A 22474-nucleotide genomic window follows, 5' to 3' on the forward strand; every position below is an offset into this window, starting at 1 on the left:
TTTAAAAATGTTCTTGCTCGATTCGCTTGGTATATGTTTTCTGTAATGTATTTAAATAATATGTGTTGTATATATGTATTGAATTAACTTAGAATATATATACAATTCAGTGTTAGCATGTTGCATATGTGTTTTCTTATTTTATGTCGCTCCATGTTGCATATGTGTAAAACATATGTTGTACATGAAAGTTATACATGTTATATGTACAAAAAGAATTATCTTTGGAATGCATTTATCATTCACTTTCTGCCATTCAACAATACAGTTTGTGTGATTGTTTCCCATTTTTAACTAATGTGAAATTGACGGATATTTCAAATCATTTGTTCCACTCACTGACTTCTATCCCCTTTTTGCATAATTTAAGAGGATAATGGCCACAGTGGCCCAGTCAGTAACATGTCTGACTACCATGCTAAAGGTCATGGGTTCGATCCCCGGCCGGTTCAAATCCAGGAACTTTTCTAACGTTGGAAGCGGCTCCGGTACCCACCCAGCATCGAATGACATGGGTACCTGGGGGAAACCCTGGGGGGTAAAGGCAGTCAGGGGTGTGATGCTGATCACATCACCCCCACTCATGACCGGATCAAGAAAGTGTGGGACGTTACCCCACACTCCCTATACTCCTTCATGGCATGGTGCTAAGCACAGGGGAACACTTTACCTTTACCTAAGAGGATAATAATGTCTTTGATACTACTACTAGCACTAGTAGTAGTAGAAATAAGAATAATGCCATTATTAACGTTTTTGTTATTATTATTGGTATGTTTATCCTGGTACTTGCCCCCAAGACAAAAAATTGTGGCTGCGCCTCTGATCAAAGGAGCACAATCTCTTGGAACAGCCAGTGCACATGGGGGGAACAAAGGGGATGCAGTTAAGAAACTTTTCATAAAGCATCCCCCCAGCTAAGATAATTTGCTCAGGCATCCCCCTGCTTAATCCCGAACTTGACCAAGCATACTCACATCCACTTCAAGCACTGCTTATACTTACTGTTGTTCAATTTGGTAAAACAGGAAATCAAGTTCAAAAGTCTTTTAGTACTTAAATACAATCTCTTTTGGGATATCTGGCTACAGTGACGTGCACTGAGGAGTAGCTAGTCTAGCAGAGATAGATCAATCAATCTCACATCTCGAATTATATTCAAATCACAATATTTATTGTCTTGTTAAAGCCACCACAGCTCATATGCAACACCTTTTTTTCCTCGCTCTTCTCGTCCATCGGTGTTCTCCACGGGTAAAGCTGGCTGGATACCCTAGCTCGCTCTTCTTCCGCCAGACCAGTTTCCAGGTAGAAACGGCCGGCCCAAGAAAAAGGAAGATTTCTACCTCTACCTCCCATGCCCCCTCTCCCCGCTGCAATGGTTGAAAGCCCAGGCTTTCAGGTCCCCCAGTCTATCTAATATAGGACAGATAGGGGATTGGTTTCTCATATATTTTTTTGTAAATCTTCTAAATAACTCAGGGTAAAATTTTATGCAGTTCTCTGTATTTACACAACATTTTACATGTTGTACAATATGTATGTATAATATGGGATGTAGTTTTATTATTTATGAAATGGGAACGTGTTATGTGCAGACAATAATGTTATGCTTTCTTTCTTTTTTTTTTTCAAGTATGGAATATATAATGATTAAATTACAAATATGTGCTCGGGCTCTCTCTCACTCTCGTTTTAGTAGTGTTTTATTTAAATATACTACTCTTGGCCTCTAACAGTCATAAATACTGTGGGTGGGGTTTACGTGTACCTTTTTTAGTACTCATTCATCATTTTGTAATCTTCTCCCGTTATTGACATTCTTTTTTTTAGGAATACTGGGCCCTAAAGGGGGAAGGGGTGTGACCCACACCAACCCCACCTCCTTGAGCATGCCACTGACTGCTACCCCAAGTGTCGACGTCACCGCACGTCACTGTCTGGCTATGATGTTGAATACTTATTAGCTTTCTTGTAGAACGTGTGGAGTCCATGACCAGGAAGAATCCTTACATAGTAAATCATGTATACTCTTATCACCGGAATGTGCAGAGTAAGACTGCACACAGCATCACAGAAGAGGGAGAAATCGAGTGGGCAGAGTGAAGCAGTACACGCTACTGCTAGGGCTGATAACTGCAGTCCCTTTCTTCCCTCCATGCAATCCCATTCCCTCTCACATGCTCATTGGTGGAGCAGTCTCTTGTCACTACTTGCACAAAGACTTGTTACTGTTTGCTTACTCCAAAGATATCCAGGACAGAGTATAGATAATTCACTCTATCTGCAAATCTCATGCAAATGAACTGTAGTATCCTATTAGTCCTACGAGACTTTCAAGTTTTGTATGAATTTTCTTGTACTGATATTGCCACATAGATATTTAATTTTGTTCTAATACTGCACGCACCTAGTTCATTTCCTAAAAAATATACCGTAGTTTTAAAAAAAAACTGATTTCTCTAATATATTCATACTCCATAAAAGTTAAGTCTTTCAAAAACTAAGTTAGTTACTTTGTAATATTTGGTTCATTTTTAACCTCCAATTAGAATGTCATCAAAGTCATCATCCTTCGCCATTTCCTACCTCTGGCTACATTTTTTTCTTGGTCTTCCACCATTCCTTTCTTTCCACGGTGTTCCAATCTTGTCCTCTTCTCCTACCACCCTCCACTATCTGCTTTTCCCACTGTCATCAAAGTATACAGACACATTATCTATTTCCATCAGTATTTCATAAATTGCAGACTAAAATTACAGCAAGAGCCTTCTTTATGCCAAATTACATTGTGAGCGAACAAAACTATCGAAATTTGTATTCAAGGTTAAGATTTCTTACACTTTAGCAGTTCATTTTTCAAATCTACCAAAAATATTTGCAGCTCACCATTTGTTTTAAAAATTCTTCAACTCTAAGTACAGGATAACCGGGATTAAGTAGGCTAACAGTTAGTTTACTGTATTCTTGTGTTATGTAAAGATGTAATTCCATAATCTCTTACTCCTTCTGTGGGTAAGAAATATTGTGAATATGAAAACAAACAACAACAAAAAAAGAAGGAAAAGTGGACAAACAAGGTTAATTTTACATGCATTATTTTAACTACTAATTCACAGACATTTGGAGGGGGGAGTGCCACTCAAACCCACAATCTTGCTATGCTCTTGAGTGTGGTGCTTCAAAGGCAGTGAAGCTTTCATTGTATCAATGATACAGTGATTTATCCACACACAGCCTAACACCCTTGCAAAATTTCCTCAACACTGTCCACAAAATTTTTCACAAAGACCCATTTTATGGTCATTTGCAATAAATTTAGCTTTACAGCCACCACCCTTTCAAATTCTGGATAAACAAGTAATTTCATAGCATATGCACAATGAAATCCCCAATGAAGTAAGCAGAATAGAGTTGCTGCTTTAAGTCCACCTTATGCACAGACAGATTAATCGGGACTGGACCTACAGCTTAAAGTAAGATCCAAACCACTATGTGCCTCCATCGAGTATCGGACCCGGGACCATAGGCACCAACTCCATGGGGCTTGGGGGGGTTAAAGCTCCCCCCAATGTTAATGATGTGGGGGCAGAGCCCCCAAAATAATTTTGGTTAAGATAATCTAATGTATTATTTTGCTTCTCTTGTAAAGTTTACTATGAATTGTGCCACATGAACTTAACTTTAAATACACATTTGGAATGTTCTAGACCATCAACTTTGGGGGCTGAGACCGCTAAACAATCAACTTTCGGGGGGGTCTATGACCAGAGGCAGCAAATATACTATATACTAAGTATATAATTATGAGTATTGTTAACATTTTTACTAAAAAGAGTTTCAAAAGAAGATGTGCATGAACTAGGAGAGTGAATGGGATGTTTGGGCTACAAATAGCTCTCACATGACATTCAGAACGATATCAATGATATATCTGCTTTGCGCTCCGTGGTAGCAGATATTAAAAGTCTGAAATACTTTGCTATTATGGTTGACGAAACTTGTGACGTATCCATTCATGAACAATTGAGATTTTGCATTCGAACTGTAAATGACAATTTTAATATTTTTGAGGAATTTTTGGGCTTTTACGAGATTCCGAACACTGAGGCCAAAACTTAAAAAAGGGAGGGAGTGAATCATTCATTAATTTATTTCAGTGATCAGAGCTCCCCCAATAATTCTGACAAGTCGGCACCCCTGCCCGGGACCCCTTCATTACAAGGTGACAACGTTACCACTACACCATCGGTGAGGCCCTAATAAAGTAGAGAATAGCATAATAATATTCAGTAGTTCAGAACCCATTTCTTGCTGTTCATGTCTTTAAATATCCCTGTCTCAAACCACCTTGACTAACACACAAGGTTTGTCAATTCTTACTTCCTTCTTTTAAAATGAAGAGAACAAGACTTGGCAATTGAGATGATGATGTGCACAGTTTATGGGGTGATTTCTGCATGGGCATTTGGAGAGGGAGTCAAAACTGACCATCAAGCTCCCCCCAGTTCTTACAAATTGGCACCAATCATTTAAAGTTACAAAAAAAAAAAAAAAAGCAGAAAGACTTAATTTTTCCGCTAGTAACAGAAATAAAGTTCAGTTAGATAATAGATATGGAAATAGAATAACCAAAGTAAAAACTGCGTTCGATTGAAAAATTGAGTAAAATAAAGGAATCAGGTTATGTTTTTCATACTCTACGATTTAATCCAATGAACAAATGTTTCCACAGTTTTCAAAATTTCAAAACAATGAGATTTATGTGAGAGGTCAGACAACGTAACTTTTATTACTAAAATTTACCCCTAACTTTTAAAACGTTTTTGTTGAATGAGTTTTGTAAAAGTTACTAAAATAGAATAACTGCATTTCAGTACACTAACTGTATGAAAAGCAAAAAAATAACAGATGTGCACTTGTGCTAGCTCATCTGATGGATCATGTAGAAGACACCCCAAGATTATAATAAACAAATTTGGAATGCAATGCTTCTTTTTATGAGTTTATAATAGTTGTTATTGTATAATAACAATCATAAACATAATAATTATTATTTATATGATTCTATGACCTGACACCCCCTCAAAACTTATTAACAATTATCATATAAAGCTTGAATGGGCTGAAAATTTTACTGCATGTGGGAAATGAAAGAATAACCCAACTAGCCTTGCAAGTACAAGAGGGGGTGGGTGTTAGAGTATATTTAATGGACCAGGGGTGAAGTGAAGTGAAGAACTTCCTACAGTTCATTTATACTTCCTTCCATGTTCTCTACTTTTTAGGAGTTTAATAATAATGCACGTTATAAATTTATGAGCTCAATGTACATACAATTGACTAGGTTAGCTACTGTCAAGAGTTGACTGCTGTCACTCACTCCAGCTGCAACACAAAAACAGTGGACACACATGCTTTGCTGCCCCGCCTAAGGAACCTCGCTGGTATCACTACAAACAGAGGGGTGGGGAGTGGAAAGGGGGGAGGTTGCGTTTTTAAAGCATCCAGCGAGGAAGCGTCGAGGGTTTCCTCAATCAATGATGCCAACCCCAGCAAAATGGTACTAAACCTAGCACAGTTTGATCTTCGTTGGCACCTAGCACCCTGCTTTGAAATATTACAAAAATCGGGGAGGGGTCCGGTGTTGTAAATTCTTACCATAACTTCTTCCTACACCTAAAAAAAAAACACGACTCGCCACTGTAATGCACTAGTAAAAACTGCAAGAGTAATGTGACCTCAATTAATTTCATCAGTGTAGTAATAATGAACCTTCAAGTTGGCTATATCGTCTTTTCAATGAGTACCGTTAATTATGTATAAACTTTGTTGTTCAAATAAGAACATTTGTTTGCATCGATTGGATTCCGTAATTCCACATGAAATTCCTTACGGTAATATTAAATATATTTCTTCACATAAACGAGATATCTTGAGAATCTAACAGGGAAACTTCAGAAATCTTTGAATTTGTAACAATTATACACCCGTATTAAATATATTGTTCAACGTCACGGATATCATCAACTAGTTCAATGACAGCTGTTTCTCTAAACCGGCATTTAATGAAGAAATCGCACTAACACGGAAGTAATGTCAGGTAATGTTTTTATCACAGTAGTAATGCAATGACCTCGAACAATCTTAAGACAATCCAACTTTCACAGAAGTCAAAAAGATAAATAGGAAGGATTATACTGTTTACCACCGACCAATTCATAAGACAGCAAACAGTGCGTCGAGACCAAGTTCATGAAGCCGTATCAAGACGGCAAACTTCGAAAAGGAAAATAAAACTTTTAAAAGTCAAATAATCAGCACTATTCGTAATTCATCATGATAATTGTAATTATACATACGAGTCCAACTGATCTAAAATTTATTAATGCTAACTCTATATAACTGTAAATCATTACATGTAAATCGTACGTGGTTTGTCCTAGTTTACATACACACGAATGCAATCATGCTAAGACTGAAAAAAATATATTATTTACCTTTCTCTGACAACGTCACACATATGAATAGGATGCATGAAAATGCTTCATTTCACTAACACACACTCGAAAGATTAACATTCATATAAAAGCACAAGTTACGTTTCACAAAAATTCTTATCCAACCTTGACAGCTCCACACTACTTCACAAACTAAGCTGGTTTCGTAGGTCCGCCAACCATCACGCACTTTACCTTCCGCGTGAGTTTAGTCGTCGGTATTTATTAACAAAAGACTGCGGAACGCCGAAGCTAGCATGTCCCAGTGATACCAACCCCAGCATAATTATGCTTAACCTTGCACAATTTGAACTTCGGGGTTCCCATTATTTCAAATATGGGGTTTGAAATAATGGGAAAAGTAGGATACTCTAAAAACTCGTGTGTCTGGGAGAGAAAATAAATTCAAAGGCAGATATTTTGAAGAGATCTTATTTCCACTTTTCAAACAAAAGGGAATACCAACTACAGACAAGCTTTTTAGAAAACCATGCTCCCTTCTTCATCTTTTAATTTTTACTTTATCCTTCCCAATTTAGCTCGGAAGGAATATTTTATGGCAGGAAATCGGTAGAAAGTTTGGGTCTTTGCGACAAAAAAAAAAAAAAAAAAAAAAAGTGGGCCAACTGTCCTGTCATAATTTTCTCATTTTCAAGTGCAACGTTGAACCAACTTCACTGGTTCAACCATTGTAATTTTTTCATGGGAGAAATTACCAATATCACTTAAAAAGTAAATAATCAGTAACGTGAGTTCAAAACTTCCAAAGTAGATGAATAAATTGAACTTAAAATATTAATAATAATAACAGTGTTGAAGTGAGGGGTGGGGTTCGTATTCTCAACCTAAGAAAATTTTTGGAAAGCATCCCCCCACTGACTTCTTGTCAACATGTTAAACCATAGGAGCATCTCCCAGCGAACCCAAAGGCATGCATCCCTCTTTCTTTGAGCACAGATTCCACCAGAATATGAAAGTAAAAACTGTATTGGAAAATTGATTGTAAAACGCATGAACCAGATCAAAAGATCACATTATCATACACTACCATTTCATTCAAGTACTCCCTGACCCTGTGGCCGAGTGGTTATCACATCGAGCTGCGACGCTAAGGGTCCCGGGTTCTAATCCTGCTCGGCCTTGTTTGTTTGTGAATGTCCATTCATCAATTTCATCACTCATCCCCATCTTCGCAAATTAGCCAAGAGGCACAAAACGCGAAGTAAAATAAACTAAATCAATCAATCATTCAAGTACTAAATAGATCCATGAACTTTCAAAGTTCTAAAAATAAGATTTTGATGGAAGACATTACAAAATGTAAACTTTACGACTACAATTTTCTCCTTACTTTCAAAGATTTTTCTTGAATGAGGTGTATAAAAGTTAATAACAAAATAAATTCAATGTGCATTTCAGAACATTAAATTTAAGAAATAGAAAAAAAATGGTTTCGTCAGGTTCCATTCTTGTAGTGGCTTCAGTAGAAATCTCTCCTAAGATACAATGACATCAACCGACCGATTGGCAATAAAATAATCATTGTACTATTGAATATTGTGTCAAAGTCTGACCACCACTACAAAAATAATGCCGATGTTCAAAATGCATTATTTCATTATGTACACTAGATTTTACTAAAAAAAATATAACTGTTTTTTTTTTTATAAATTTAGTATCCAACTTTGTTAGTCTGCAAAATACACACAGTGTCTCCCATAATTTTGCAGACTGATGTTGTAGTGCATTTACATATTGCATGATTTGCACCCCTTCTCCAATTAACCTGATGTTTTCTCTCTCTTGCTGGTAAATTTGAACGTTGGGAATGGATCCTCTTAAAAGTAACAGTAACACAAGGGACACCATGCTGGAAATAAACAGAAAAACTAAAGGGTTCAACATTTCGGAGACCTGATTAGGGCTGCGGATAGATATTCCAATTTCCTGAAAGCTATCGTGACTGCTGACAAAATGTTCCGTATGAGCTGTTAACAAAGTACCAGTTTGGTGTGGAAGAGCCAAGATATCAAGACAATGCTCATCATGTTCTTCGACTCAATAGCTATCATTAATTAATAGAGAACTTGTTCCCAATAGTAGCAGGGGAGTTCTACCTTGAGGTTTTGAAGCATCTATGGGCACAATTTAGACGGGCACGTCTACAATACCAACAGGGTACATGGTCCCTTTTGATTTACAATGTACAAAGTCACCGGTCTGTGTTTGTCCATCAGTTTTGGCCTCCAAGGGATTGTTCTGCTTGATAATTCTCCCTATTCTCCTGTCTCCTCCAGAAATTGAAATTGCAGCTGAAAGGGACTCGGTTTGTTGCTGTTGTAGACATTCGAAGAGCTTCGACCGAGTATCTCAACACCAGTGATTTATCCACCCACCCCTAACACCCCCCCCCCCTTGTAGGGGGTCTAAATATGGATTTTTATATCAACAATAGAATGACAATACTTCAACATTAACAGATAGGAACCATTTGTAGCTCTAAAAGAAGCATAGTCCAATGGACCTTTCGATCAACTAAAACCAGAGTGTCAAGGAAGGAGGGTGGAATGTGCAGCATGGCCATTTCCTGGAAACACTAGCTCCATTGACAAGGCTTCGGTCAGCTCTAGGGAAGAGACATTCCCATCTGGAAAATGTCAAATTGACCTCTTGTCCTCCTTCCAGGGAGCACATACCATACAGTGTTGACAGTTCAGCGTTTGAATACCTAAATAAATATTTCTTAAATACGTTACAGATTTGTAAATTCAACCCTCCCGAGTCAATGAAATTTACATTTAATTGCATTCTCCTTTCGATTCTTTCATGTGAAAAATGTACGATAAAAGTAAGGGAACAAATTGAAAGATACAGGTTTGACTCCTTGTAGTGAATTCTGTTGCTATGGTTAGCAACACTATTTTTCTGTAACTTGGGCGATATGGATTATTTTGGAGTGGTAGAGAAGAGGACAGTCAAATGCCTCAGTGTAGCATCTCAGTTCGTGTATTGTGCCTCCCCGATGTTGTAGTGGTAGCGTCGTTGCCTTGTAAACAAGGGGTCTTGAGTTCGATACCCAGTGGAGTCACATAGTGGTTCGGATCCCACTCTAAACTGTAGGTCCAGTCCCGATTAGCCTTACTGTGTATAAAGTGGACTTAAAACACCAAATCAATCAATCAGTCCGTGTGTTGTTGTTCTGCTTAGTGTAACACCGTCTTAAACTTTACTGCAAAACTAGCCGAAGAAGGTAGAGAAAATGATTCATTCACGTTTATAGTTGATATATGTGACCATTTTATGTGGCTCTAAGAGTTCTAACCTTTGTAAAAGAAATTATATATTAGAAAGAGAGTTGTAAAAGGAAGAGGGTCCATGCAGGCGCTAAGGACAAATGGAGTGCTGAACAAGCAAAACAGACAAAAATAGAAAAGCCTCAACGTCGTGGTGCCCTATGAAATTACTGCACCCTACGAAATAAAAGTTATTGTCAGTTTGCAAAGATATAGATTTAGAAAAGAATTGTCTTCCTCTTTTTATCTAGTCGGTTCTCTGACATAATAGCATATTTAATATTTCCCAACTTTTCAGAGGAAGCTAAGAAAGTATAATAAATTAAACATAATAAATTTAATTTACATTAAGTCCCAAATTTACATCTGGCCATAAACGCACCAGTGAGGGCACGACGGTACTTGCCACAGCCTGCTGGAAAACGTGGAGAGAAAAAATTTGTTTGGTTCATTGTGTGTGGTCTTTGTGTTGGAAAGTGAAAGAAATGCTATTAAATTTTTTAAATAATTGAAAATAAAGCATTACCTCAATTTAGAAGTGAAAGTTCCTTGCATTCCCTTTGCAGTTAACATGACATGCGTTTATTTTCACATGTTATTTAGTTTTCTTTTAAGGCAAACAGTCACATAACTCCTAATTCCCTTGAGTCTGTTCAGTATTTGAAAGATACACTCTCAATAGCACCAAGTGTATATTCCAAAGTTTTGTAAGGGTATGAGACTATAATATGAAATTACTTGACAGATTTCGTTCAAAAGCAATACCAGGTATCTATTAAACATGCATCCCAACTTCCCACTATATTTTAAAGTCTTCAAGGCCAAGCTATAAATATATAGTGTGTTTCATTACTTTCTTTCAGTTTGTGAATCATTGTTTAAGCAGAGATTTGAAAATACCAGCAGAATTTAGAAGTCACTAGAGTCATAGAACTATTAAAGTTATATTTTCTAACTGAAGCTAGAGCAGGAGGGGGCAGGGGGCATGTGCTGAGGTAAAGAGGATGCCGAACGAGCAAAGCAAGATTGTAAAGATTAACCATCGTGGGATGCTGTCACCATGTTTAATTAATAATATTCATAATTAGTTTGCAAAGATATAGTTCTAAAAATTTTCTTGCTCGCTTCGCTTGCAGTTTCATAGTTTATTCAAGTCATATTATATCTGTTATTACTATTACTTCAGACAGGCAAGCACACACGCATCCATGCACTGACATTTCATCGATTAATTATGCACCCCCCCCCCCTCCCGATGTACTCAGAGTTATACCTACGATGAGAACCATACAAATACAGTTAAAAAAATATTGCGCAAATGTTCTTAATTTCTTAATAACTACGTAGATTAAGAATTGCATGAAATGATTCCTGGTAATATCATATCTTTAAGTTTTGTATTTGTCAATGTCATCTTTTGTGTGTTCTCTAACGATTGATCAAATCAAGTACTGAACATTTTTGGAAAGCAATATTCAAAACGTTATACTGAAATGTTAACATTATCACAAAAATCTATTTTCCATCTTTTCCTGCATTTGACATATTTTTTTTCTGAAATGTTACGTGAAGGAGAAGGGGTTAATCTCTGGAAACCCCTATGAACAAATTGAATTAGGGCGAACATTTTAAAAACGGTCCAAAATATGCACTTAACATCCCCAAATGTACACCCCATTGGTGGTGTCTTGTTTCTACGGAGAAGTTGGTTCCAGGCGTGACTGAGCTGGAGTCCCAACGTCCCTGTTGAGATTGGTGGTTTCCCGTGATATGGCTATGGTTTCCTTTACCCGTCGGTCACAGTAACCGGCACATTTGGCTATTATTTTGGTGTCTGCAAATAAAATCCTGTCTCTCTCGGTGATGCTGTGTTCAGCAAGTCCCGACTTTTCCGGTTGGAATAATCAGATATTACGTTGATGTTCATTCCGCCGCTGCTCAATGGTGCATCCCGTTTGGCCTATGTATGGTGTCCCACCCTCACAGGGTATTCGGTATACTCCTGGAATACGGAGTTCCAGGTCATCTTTCACTGAACGGAGTAGGGCCTTGGTTTTCAGTGGCAGTCTCTGAATTGTCTTCACCCCGTGCCTGGCTAGAATTCTGCTTAACTTTCCGGAGGTGTGTCCTACGAATGGCTAAACTGTTACAATAGGGTGTTCTTGTCCTGTGTTGCTGCTGGTAGAGGGGCTGTGCGGTGCAGTATCGGTCCTTGTAAGGGCCTCATCCTCATGTTCGGCTTCTCTTGGTTGTGAAGAATTGGCCCAGCCCTACTAAGGGCCACACTGTTATCCGTGCTTGGTCTCTGCTGAAATGAAACTGCCTTGTTGATGGCCCTGTTCATATCTCTCATGTGGTATCCATTCTGCTGTAGACTGGTTCTGAGGTGGGTGAATTCTGATGTAGATTCTCCTGGTCAGAAACGGTTACTGCCCTGTGGGCTAGTGTGTTCAGAACGGCGAGGCGTTGTGCTTTGTGACGGAAGCTAGGTACAGGTCAGTGTGGGTGGGTTTTCTGTACACACTATGTCCGAGGGTGCCATCTGCATAATGTATATTAACCTACACTGGTTTCCATTTCTACATTCCCTGAAGATGAGAGCAATGAATGCCCTCGAAACGTTGGAAGCCAAATCCAATTCAACCTGGCTGGTAACCCGAGAACACTTGTTTGAATCACATCACCAGTAAAGCAACAATTCCTACTCTACAAGTTTTGTGGTTCCCAACCATGAATAAGTATTTATGATAGAAAATAAAACAATACATCAATATAAATAAAAACTCTCAAAGTTTTATTCTCGCTTGGCATGCTTATGCAGCTTTGCTACTGCTCCACCCAGATTGCTAGTGGGGCAAAATGGCGAGTGCCCAGCATAAGGTGTATTGTGTGTTGCAGTTAGTGAAGCCTGAGTTGATCACAGACATTTCCACACGTTTCGGTAGTAATCCACCTATCGGAAGAACATGTACTGTTGGTACAAACAATTCAAAGACACTGGCTCTATGTGTAATTGATTGATTTGTTTTATTTTACTCCGCTCTTTATGCCACTCACAAACATCCATGCCCAGGCCAGGATTGAACCCAGAACCCCTGGCATCATAGCGCGATGTGCTTACAACTCCACCACGGGGACTGGCTCTGTGTGTAAAAGAAATACCACTGAACGGCCACCTGATACTGTCTTCTGTATAGCAAGAGGTTGATTATTGCTTAGATGTTTGATGCATTACTGATATATATTATAAAATACATTATTGTATGTGGTGAACTAGCAGTTATGGCCAATGTACATAGTCTGTGCATAGCAACGATTATGCATCTTGTTTATATGTCTTATGGATGATTTAAGTTTTAATCATGTAATCCACCTTGTTACAAGTTTGAATATATTTAATTATGAAGTTCCAATCTTGAGATGTTTATTTCTGTTTGTCATTAATATTAGGACATAACAAAATGGCGACGAGGATTAAAGAAGATAAATAATTACTACTGTAAGTAGAATTATAGTAATTAAGTCCAAGTGAGCCAGTATGGAAAAACACATAAGTTTTATACCTGCATTTGAGGCTTATGACCCAAGCCAGGATATAAATTCGTATATTAAAAGATTCAAGGCTTTTGTTGAGGCTAACGATATACAAGAAAGGAAACGAGTGTTTACTCTTATTTCTGTAATCGGTAGTTTACCATATCAAGAGCTTGAACACAGATTAAGTCCAAAGGATCCACAAGATTGCACCTTGGAGGAATTCTTTGATACACTGCGAAAAATATATGCACCACAGGTTAATAAATGGATTCAAAGATTCGCTTTTATGCAAATAAAGCAAGAGCAAAGTGAGACAGCTACATCGTACATAAATCGTTTAAAAGTTGCTGCAATAACTTGTGAGTTTACAACAGATGAATTAGACACTCGTCTTAGAGAAAAACTTGTGTTTGGAATACCCGATAGTATACTAAAAGATAGATTACTGTCAGACATGCCCAACACATTCGAAAAGGTTTGTGATGTAGTACTCCAACATGAGATAATACGCACAAATAAAAATAAAGTCAATCAAAATGCATTTTTGGTAGGTGAAAATAAGCAAATACAAGGCTCACGTAGATTCGGTACAAACAATTCGTTTGCTAAAGCTCATTTTTCAAAGAATCAACAAGATACAAGAGAATCAAGATTCGGAACAAATAATGCATCCAAAGGCAAGACACAATCTAAACCCCATACTGAATTTAGCCAAAAATTTGTATCACGGCAAAATCAGGCAAATGATATAAAATGTAAACGCTGTGCAAGGTTAGGTTGTACATTCAAAGAGAACTGTCCTGCATTCAATGCTATTTGCAGTTTTTGTAAGAAGAAAGGGCATTTCTTGGCTGCATGTTTCGATAGAAATAAACAATGCAAGGAACCTGCCGTCAATTTATCTAGTATGTATAAAGAAAATTGTGAAATGAGGAACAGTAATTTGGATACCAAAGCTAATGGTTATGGAGAATACAATTCTCAACATAGCTTATTCCCTGTGCAAGAAGATAGTGTATATACCTTCTTAACTACAAACACGCAACAAATGTACAATAAAAAAACAAACGAATCTATTTCTAACTTACAACACGCAGCTGATCAGATTTCATTGCGAAATGAACGTTTACCTTTGTACATAGATATTATAATACAAGACCAATCGTTAGAAGCTATTGTCGATTCTGGTAGTTTTGCTAATTTCATTTCAAACAATTTGTTAACTAATATTATGGGCAACTTCACACTGAGTCCGTTATTAAATTCATATACTTCGATATCAGGTGAAAGATTGTGTTTATTAGGCCAATTAAGCTTAAAACTTTACTATCATGGCAAAATGTACATGATGCCTTTTGTTGTTGGCGATAATATCAATACAAATATATTAATTGGTAGAGTTGGAATGAACATATTATTTGGTGATTGGCGCAGCAAACTTCTAAATGAGTTTCCTGAAACTTATTATGTTCAAAAGGAAGATTCTACACATGAATGCTTAGGTCTTGAATCAAAAGATTCGCTACCAGATGCTTGTTCGAAAAATCAGCGTTCAAGCATAATTGATACTCCAAAGGTACATCAGCAAAGGATTGATGATATAGGTGAATGTTCACGAACATCAAATGTGCAAGGGCAAAATAGCAAAGCCATGATTATGAACAAACGTAAAGCCGACGTACATAATTCAAGTAATGTAAAACAAATGAACATTGAAGACTGTCGTTCACAATTACTGACATCTTTTGCAGAATTGTTTAATGAGGATATTAGTACACCCATTAAAGATTTCAAGGTATCAATACCTTTACAGAAGAATGCTAGGCCTGTGTTCAGGAAAGCGTACAGAATAGCGTATTCATTACGAGATCAAATAAAACAAGAAATAGATAATATGTGTAAGCAGAATATTATAGCTCCTATAGAACATTCAGAATGGGCTAGTCCTATTGTGCCAGTTAAGAAATCAAATAATTCTATACGTGTCTGTGTAGACTACTCGAAGACGGTCAATTTTCAAACCGATGGTTTAGTGTATCCTCTACCAGATTTTCCTGATATTTTACAAAAAGTTAAAATAGGAAAGTACTACACCAGGCTTGATTTACGTTCAGCATTTTTACAAGTTAGTTTGCATCCAGACTCACAAAACATATTATGTTTAAATTATGATTCTCACTTGTATAGAATGCAACGTTTACCATTTGGTACAAATGTTTCGTCTCAGCTTTTCCAACAGGTAATTGATTCAATTTTAACAGGATTGGAAAGAGTTGCAGCATTTATTGATGATGTTATCATTTCTGGAGATAGTCTACAAGAATGTTTCCTAAGAACAAAACAAGTTCTGGAACGCTTCAAAGATTATAATGTTAAAGTCAATTTAAGTAAATCTGAATTCCTAGTGCAAGAAGTGATTTTCTTAGGAAGACGTTTCACGGCAAATGGAATCACACCAACTGAAAAGCATGTGCGTGCTATTTTAGAAAGTCCAGAGCCAAAGGATAAGGTTCAACTACAAAGTTTTTTAGGGATGGTTGCATTTCAAAGCCGTTTTCTACACAACTTGTCATCTACAATACCACACCTATATCGACTTCTGAGGAAAGGCGAAAAATGGTTGTGGTCTAATCAATGTGTATCGGAATTTAAGGCTGTTAAAGATAAGATTGTTCAGACACCTGCTATAATTCCTTTCGATCCTTCAAAAGAAATAATCCTAGAAACGGATAGTTCTTGCTACGGTGTTGGAAGACGATTAGGGCACAAGATAAATGGCGAACATCGAACAGTGGCATGTTTTTCAGCTACACTTTCACCTGCTCAGAGGAATTACTGTCAGGGAGAAAGAGAGGCATTAGCCATTGTTTCGTCTGTGAAACATTTTTATTTATATCTGGCAGGTCAAAAATTTACAATATACACTGATTCAACGACTGCGAAATCATTGCTTGATTCGAATACACCAGTGCCAATGCAACACAATGCACGTTGGCAGAGATGGAAAATATTCATGGCATCTCTGAATTACGAAATAGTGTATTCTAAGAAGGTTCCAATAGCAGACGCTTTGTCAAGATTACCACTACCTGAAGAATTGCAATCAGATTTTGTTTTAACAGCGTATGCAGATCTAGAACAAAAGTTACAACCGTTACGCATATCTGAGATCAAGGAGCATACAAAAAGCGATGAATTGTTGTCTAAAATAACAATTTACGTTAAGAATGGTTGGCCAAGAGGAATTGATCCACATATGAATGAGGAAGCAATAGCTTTATGGAAGAAACGTCTGGAACTGTCAACAGAAGAGGGATTGTTGATGTGGGGAAATAGAATTATATTGCCAGAGACACTGCGATGCAAGTTTCTGACTCAAATTCATGGCCTTCACAGTGGCGTAGTGAGATTAAAACAGATTTGCAGAGATTTAGTTTGGTGGCCAAAAATGAATTCTGACATTGAAAGTTTTGTTACAAAATGTGATGCTTGTCAGACGAATGCAAGAGCTCCAGCAAAAGGACAATTTATATCATGGACACCGACATCACAACCTATGGAACGTGTACATGTCGATCATTTCTATTTCAAAGGTTATTTATTCCTGTTGTGTGTTGATGCTCACACGAAATTTTTGAATGTTTGGCAATGTTCTAATTTAACGGCTCAGGAAGCAATTAGACATTTAAAAAGCCAATTTTACATACTTGGTTCTCCAAAAGAGTTAGTCTCAGATAATGGACAACCCTTTGCAAGTGAACAATTTAAGATGTTCTGCCAAAGGTTGAGTATTGAACTAAAGCATTCCTGCCCATATAAACCTTCGGGAAACGGGTTGGCTGAGAGAACAGTCAATACCGTGAAAAGGTATCTAACCCTCATAGGAGATTTTCCAAAAGGGGATGTTAGAAAATTAAATACTGAAGTAGAATCACTACTGCGTACAGTAATACACTGGCATAACAACACTTCATTGCCATCAACTGGAACATCTCCAAGTTCATTAATGTTTTCTTACAACACTGCAAGTAATATAATCATTAAAGATGACACTAAAAATGTTCATTATGAATGTGAGAAATTTTCAATTGCAAGTAAAGTATATTATTACTGCCCTGAAAGAAAGATATATCGGAAAGGAGAGATTATTGAAAGATGCAGTTTTGCTGTATATAAAGTAAGAGATGTAGAAAGTGGCAGATACAGAAGTGTACACTATTCATTTTTAAAGATTCTTCATGAAACAGGAGGAGATTCAAATCAGTCAGAAATACCCAAGGAATATGACGATAGTGCATATCAAGCATATTTATATCCTCCGATTAAAAATGAAATGCATCGGCAGGAACTAAGCGACAGTGAAGAACACAATGCTCACACTTCGTCTCCGAAGCAAGAAAGTAGATCATATTCGAAGGAAGCGAGCAGACTTGGTCCAGGAACAAGTTTGTCTTCGAAGGGAGGAAGTGATTTTGTAAGAAGGAAATCTGAAAGAGTAAAAAGGCCAAGAGTGTTTTACCCCTCATAAGTTTGTTTTCTCTTGAAGGGGAGAAGATTGATATATATTATAAAATACATTATTGTATGTGGTGAACTAGCAGTTATGGCCAATGTACATAGTCTGTGCATAGCAACGATTATGCATCTTGTTTATATGTCTTATGGATGATTTAAGTTTTAATCATGTAATCCACCTTGTTACAAGTTTGAATATATTTAATTATGAAGTTCCAATCTTGAGATGTTTATTTCTGTTTATGTCATTAATATTAGGACATAACAATTACATGTGACAGGCTCATACTGAATATTTGTAATTTGAGTCATGCAAGTAAAATTTCCAGAGCTGTTTTGGATATTGACACCTTTGTTTTATTTCCTATCATAAACGGTTACGTCATAACAACTGCGTAAAGTTCTTTTCACTTTTCAACTTACCTCGTATTGAATGTTTCACATTCCTATGATCATACTGACCTATTTTGTTCACTTCACAGGATGGGCACTTTATAATTTAACACTTTACATTATTTTACATGATCAATATGATAGTAGTGACAAATTTATCACAGTTTCAATGTTATTTCTTGCCTTTATTCACATTAAATATATTACATGTAAAACAAACAGTTCAACAAATACAATTTTTCACATTCACCAATGAACATTCAAAAGAAACCATTGGTTTGTAAATTACTTTGGTCCATTTTCATTTTTAGCCAGAGCTGCTGTGACATTGCTAATTTGAAAGGCAAGACTAAGTATGTTAAAAAACTCTTTGATTGCTTCAATTTTACTTAAACGGTTCGGTGGTCGAACTCTGTGAAGTTTATGAAATATGCAGGCTGCAATGAAGGGTTATTTTAAAAAATTAGAGCTGCACTCACGAATCTTTGTATATACATTAATTCCAGACACTAGTCAAACAATGGGGTAAGTGATAAATGTAGAATACCATTTGCATTGTGAAAATTTTTCCCATGAGAAACTATTCCAATTAATGCATTCTAACTGCATAGCATCAAAAGGGACAAAATAAATTATTTTACGAATACCATAACCACTGGGTGCTTTTATTAGAGTTTTGGAACATACATAAGTAGCATAATATCACAATATTATTGTCCTAGCAATAACAATAATCCATTGTAGTAAATGTATCACAGATTTTTAACAGTACTGAACTTCACATGTACTTTGAATCCTTTTTTTTCTTTATGTACCTCATTAGATTAATTGCAATGATAATGAATAACGTTTAGCTTAAACTGACGAAAAGGAAAGCTGCCAGGAACAGCCATGTCCCAGCTGGGACTGGAACCGAGAACCTTCAATGAGGAGATCACATGCCAAGTATTCAATAAATTCAAGCCACAAAGACAGAAGAAACAATTTTACAGTTTAGAAACTGAAAGAAGAAAACTGAACAGAGGACACCTTCAATTGCTTTACATATTCTAAACCTTGCTCTGTAGTAAATAAAAATACTTTTCTATTCTATTCTATATTCAAGGCACTGTGACTTCCAAGTTCAAGTGATTTCTTAAAGTGTTAGCATAACATCTCAGTTGCTAATATTGCGGTGTGGTTTTTACGCACACAGCTGGAAATTGGAAAGTATGTATGTAAATGTGTATTTCTTTGTACATGCTCTGGCTTAGGTTGCTTTTTGCCCGGTTGTCGAGGAAGCCAATGGTTGGGTTCTCTCAACAGCTTCCCTGCTTGAAAAGTAATAACAGGACCTTGCCCCGATGATTTGGGGGTGTATAAATACCGGTTCCGACTTGTTACGATCTCTCTTATGCTTTCAGATTTTCAGGCTCACAGATTGCAGAAAGTGGCCGTCCCTCAATGGATTGACAGTTTTTTGGATGCAGCAATACACACAGAGTGTAAGCACCGTAGCTATGTGTAGGGAACTCTGCCTGATAAACTGGGGGGGCAGAGTGAATTCTTGATAAGTGCAGTTCTCTGTGTTATGGGGCAAAAGGCAACCAGGAGCAGTTGATATTGGATTTGTTACGAAAATATGTATATATAGCGAAGGGTATAAGTGTAAATAAATGTTGTACATAAAGAGATAAATACGTGAGACGTAATTCTTGTCAACAATATTCAAGATAAAATGCTTATAAGGTTCTTTTTACAACCAACGTTTCGGGTCTGTCGCCAACAGGCATGCAACTAGAAATATATCTGAATGGATCCGAACCAAGTGTCTCAGATATAATAACAATATTAATGATGACCCTGATAATAATAATATAAATGTACCACTCCCATGGGGCTTGATAGGGCTCAAGCCCCCCCAATGTTAACGATGTGGGGCAGAGCCCCCAAATAATTTTGGTTAAGAGGATCTAATGTAATATTTTGCTTCTCTTGTAAAGTTTACTCTGAATTGTGCCACATGAACTTAACTTTAAATACACATTTGAAATGTTCTAGACCATCAACTTTGGAGGGGGGGGGGGGGCTATGACCAGAGACAGCAAAACACATGACTTATTACTATATACTAAGTATGTAATTATGAGTATTGTTACATTTTTTACTAAAATGAGTTTCAAAAAACGATGTCCATGAGCTAGGGCAGTGGATGGGACATTCGGGTTACAAATGGCTCTCACATGACATTCAGAACGAGATCATTGATATATTAGGGAGATCTGTTTTGCGCTCCATGGTAGCAGATATTAAAAGTCGGGAATATTTTGCTATTATGGTTGACGAAACTTGTGACATTAATATTCTGCATTCGAACTGTGAATAAAAAATTGATATCTTTGAGGAATTCATGGGCTTTTATTTGAGGTGTGCGGGAAAGAATTCTTTTGGTCGGGACGGGATAAAGACGGGAAAATTTTTCGGGACGGGAAATGTTCGAAATTTCCCAAAGCTCTGAAAATCTCGAATTCTACACGTCATTTTAACGTTAAGTGATTTATGGATTAAAAACTAACAATTTGCGATAAGTTCCAGAAATTTACAATGCAGAAAACATCGAGAAATAAGAACATTTTAAAATGAGCATTCGGTATTTCTGCTCGGGATCCCGAAAAGTCAGGATCGGGACGGGAAATTTTTTCCCGATCCAGGTCCCGGTCCCGACTTTTCAGAACCCCGCAAACCCTTAGCTTTTATGAGATTTTGAACACTGAGAGTGAGTCATTCATTAATTTATTTCAGTGATCAGAGCCCCACAATAATTTTGACAAGTCGGCGCCCCTGACCACTCCCCCCCAAAAATTAATATGTCCTTGGTCGCCGAATCCTTCTTCAGGGTTGTCAGTCCAATGAAGTCACATTGAAAAGGTAAAAAAGTTAAAAACTGAGGGAAATATGGCTAAAAGGATAAAAGTCACTTGATTAAAAACTACCTTGCAGTCGTCAGCTGTCTTGCATTAACCACACACATTACTGTGCACCACCTGCAGCACTTTAAAAGACAGTGACTTATTAATGTGACCACTGGATAACCCTGAAGAAGGATCCGACGATGAACCCGAAACGTTGGTTGTAGAAAGAATTCAATAAGCCACGTATAAATAAAACCTGTATTTTATACTGAATATGTGACTTCCAAACACCTACCACAATTATGTGATATTTGAATCAGTTAACAAGATACAAGGGTTGACCCAATATAAAAATTATCACCAATTTCATCAACGAAACAATATATGTCAATGTCCGTGCATAATCAGTATCGGGTGTGAACAACAAGTCCTTAATTTATCTGATCATTTTTAACATATACAAAGACAATTGTAAAAAAACAAGTTTAGTAATATTTACAGTTATTTGCACTGTACATCAACATTACTCAATCCAGCAGCTCTGGCTATAACATTATTTTCTAAATATAGTTGCTTAATAGTTAACATGACAATATAAAAATATAGGATAAAAGGAAGGAGGGCCACAAGGGCTAAATAAAAAGTGAGAGGAGAGACGAAACACTCACCGGACAAAGAAAAAATTCAAATTTTCGTGATGGTGTATCACATCTTCAGGAGTAGAGAGACGTTGTATAACTAAGTGACTAGAGGGAAGAGTAAGCATGACCTGCAGTGTTGCCAGGTCCCAAAGAAAAAAAAAGGGTTGACAGTACCACAAAAAAAATGGTTCTTTCGCCTGGCTTGTCGAAAACTGTGAGTGGTGTGTGTGGGGGGGGGGGGGTTGGTTGGGAAAAGGTGGTGGTGAGGGTGAGGATAGGGGATGAGGGGCATTACTGGGTGGCCTTGTTCAGGCCTGGAGGTGTGGTTGCATTCATGGTCGATATGTAGGCCCTCTCCCATCTTCTACGTATTGAGGTGTTGGTGGATTGGGGCAACGATTGGACGATCGCTACCTGGAAGCAGTCATTAAAAGGAATATTGTGGTGATTGGTGTGAGTGGCAACAGCAAAGTCCAGGTTTTGGGTAGAGGAGCTGTGGTTGTTGATGCGGAGGTTCAGGGCTGTGGATGTTTCCCCCAGGTAGAAGCTCCCACAGATGTTGCACGTGAGGATATAAATTAGGTTTGAGCTGTTGCAGGTTCCTTTGGGGGAGAGGGTGAATTTGCCGGTGGCAGTGTGGATCTGGAGGGTGCGGGAAGTGACAAATATGGGGCAGGTTTTGCACCTTGGGCGGTTGCATTTGT

The 22474-nt window shown here is 37.4% G+C and overlaps 1 protein-coding gene across 5 annotated transcripts in view; it reads right to left on the minus strand.

Moving 5' to 3' along the window:
* LOC145991185 (sphingomyelin phosphodiesterase) overlaps window positions 1-6712 on the minus strand; it is a 176469-nt gene extending 169757 nt beyond the window's left edge. For all 5 annotated transcript variants that reach the window (XM_083127061.1, XM_083127060.1, XM_083127059.1 and 2 more), the window contains exon 1: window positions 6501-6712. The gene's annotated coding sequence lies outside the window, so the exon portion shown is untranslated. The remainder of the gene's footprint in view (window positions 1-6500) is intronic.
* Window positions 6713-22474: the final 15762 nt, after the last annotated feature.

The sequence above is a fragment of the Lepisma saccharinum genome, chromosome 8 (genome assembly GCF_977018435.1).
Source record: "Lepisma saccharinum chromosome 8, izLepSacc3.1, whole genome shotgun sequence".
Lineage (NCBI taxonomy): Eukaryota > Metazoa > Arthropoda > Insecta > Zygentoma > Lepismatidae > Lepisma > Lepisma saccharinum.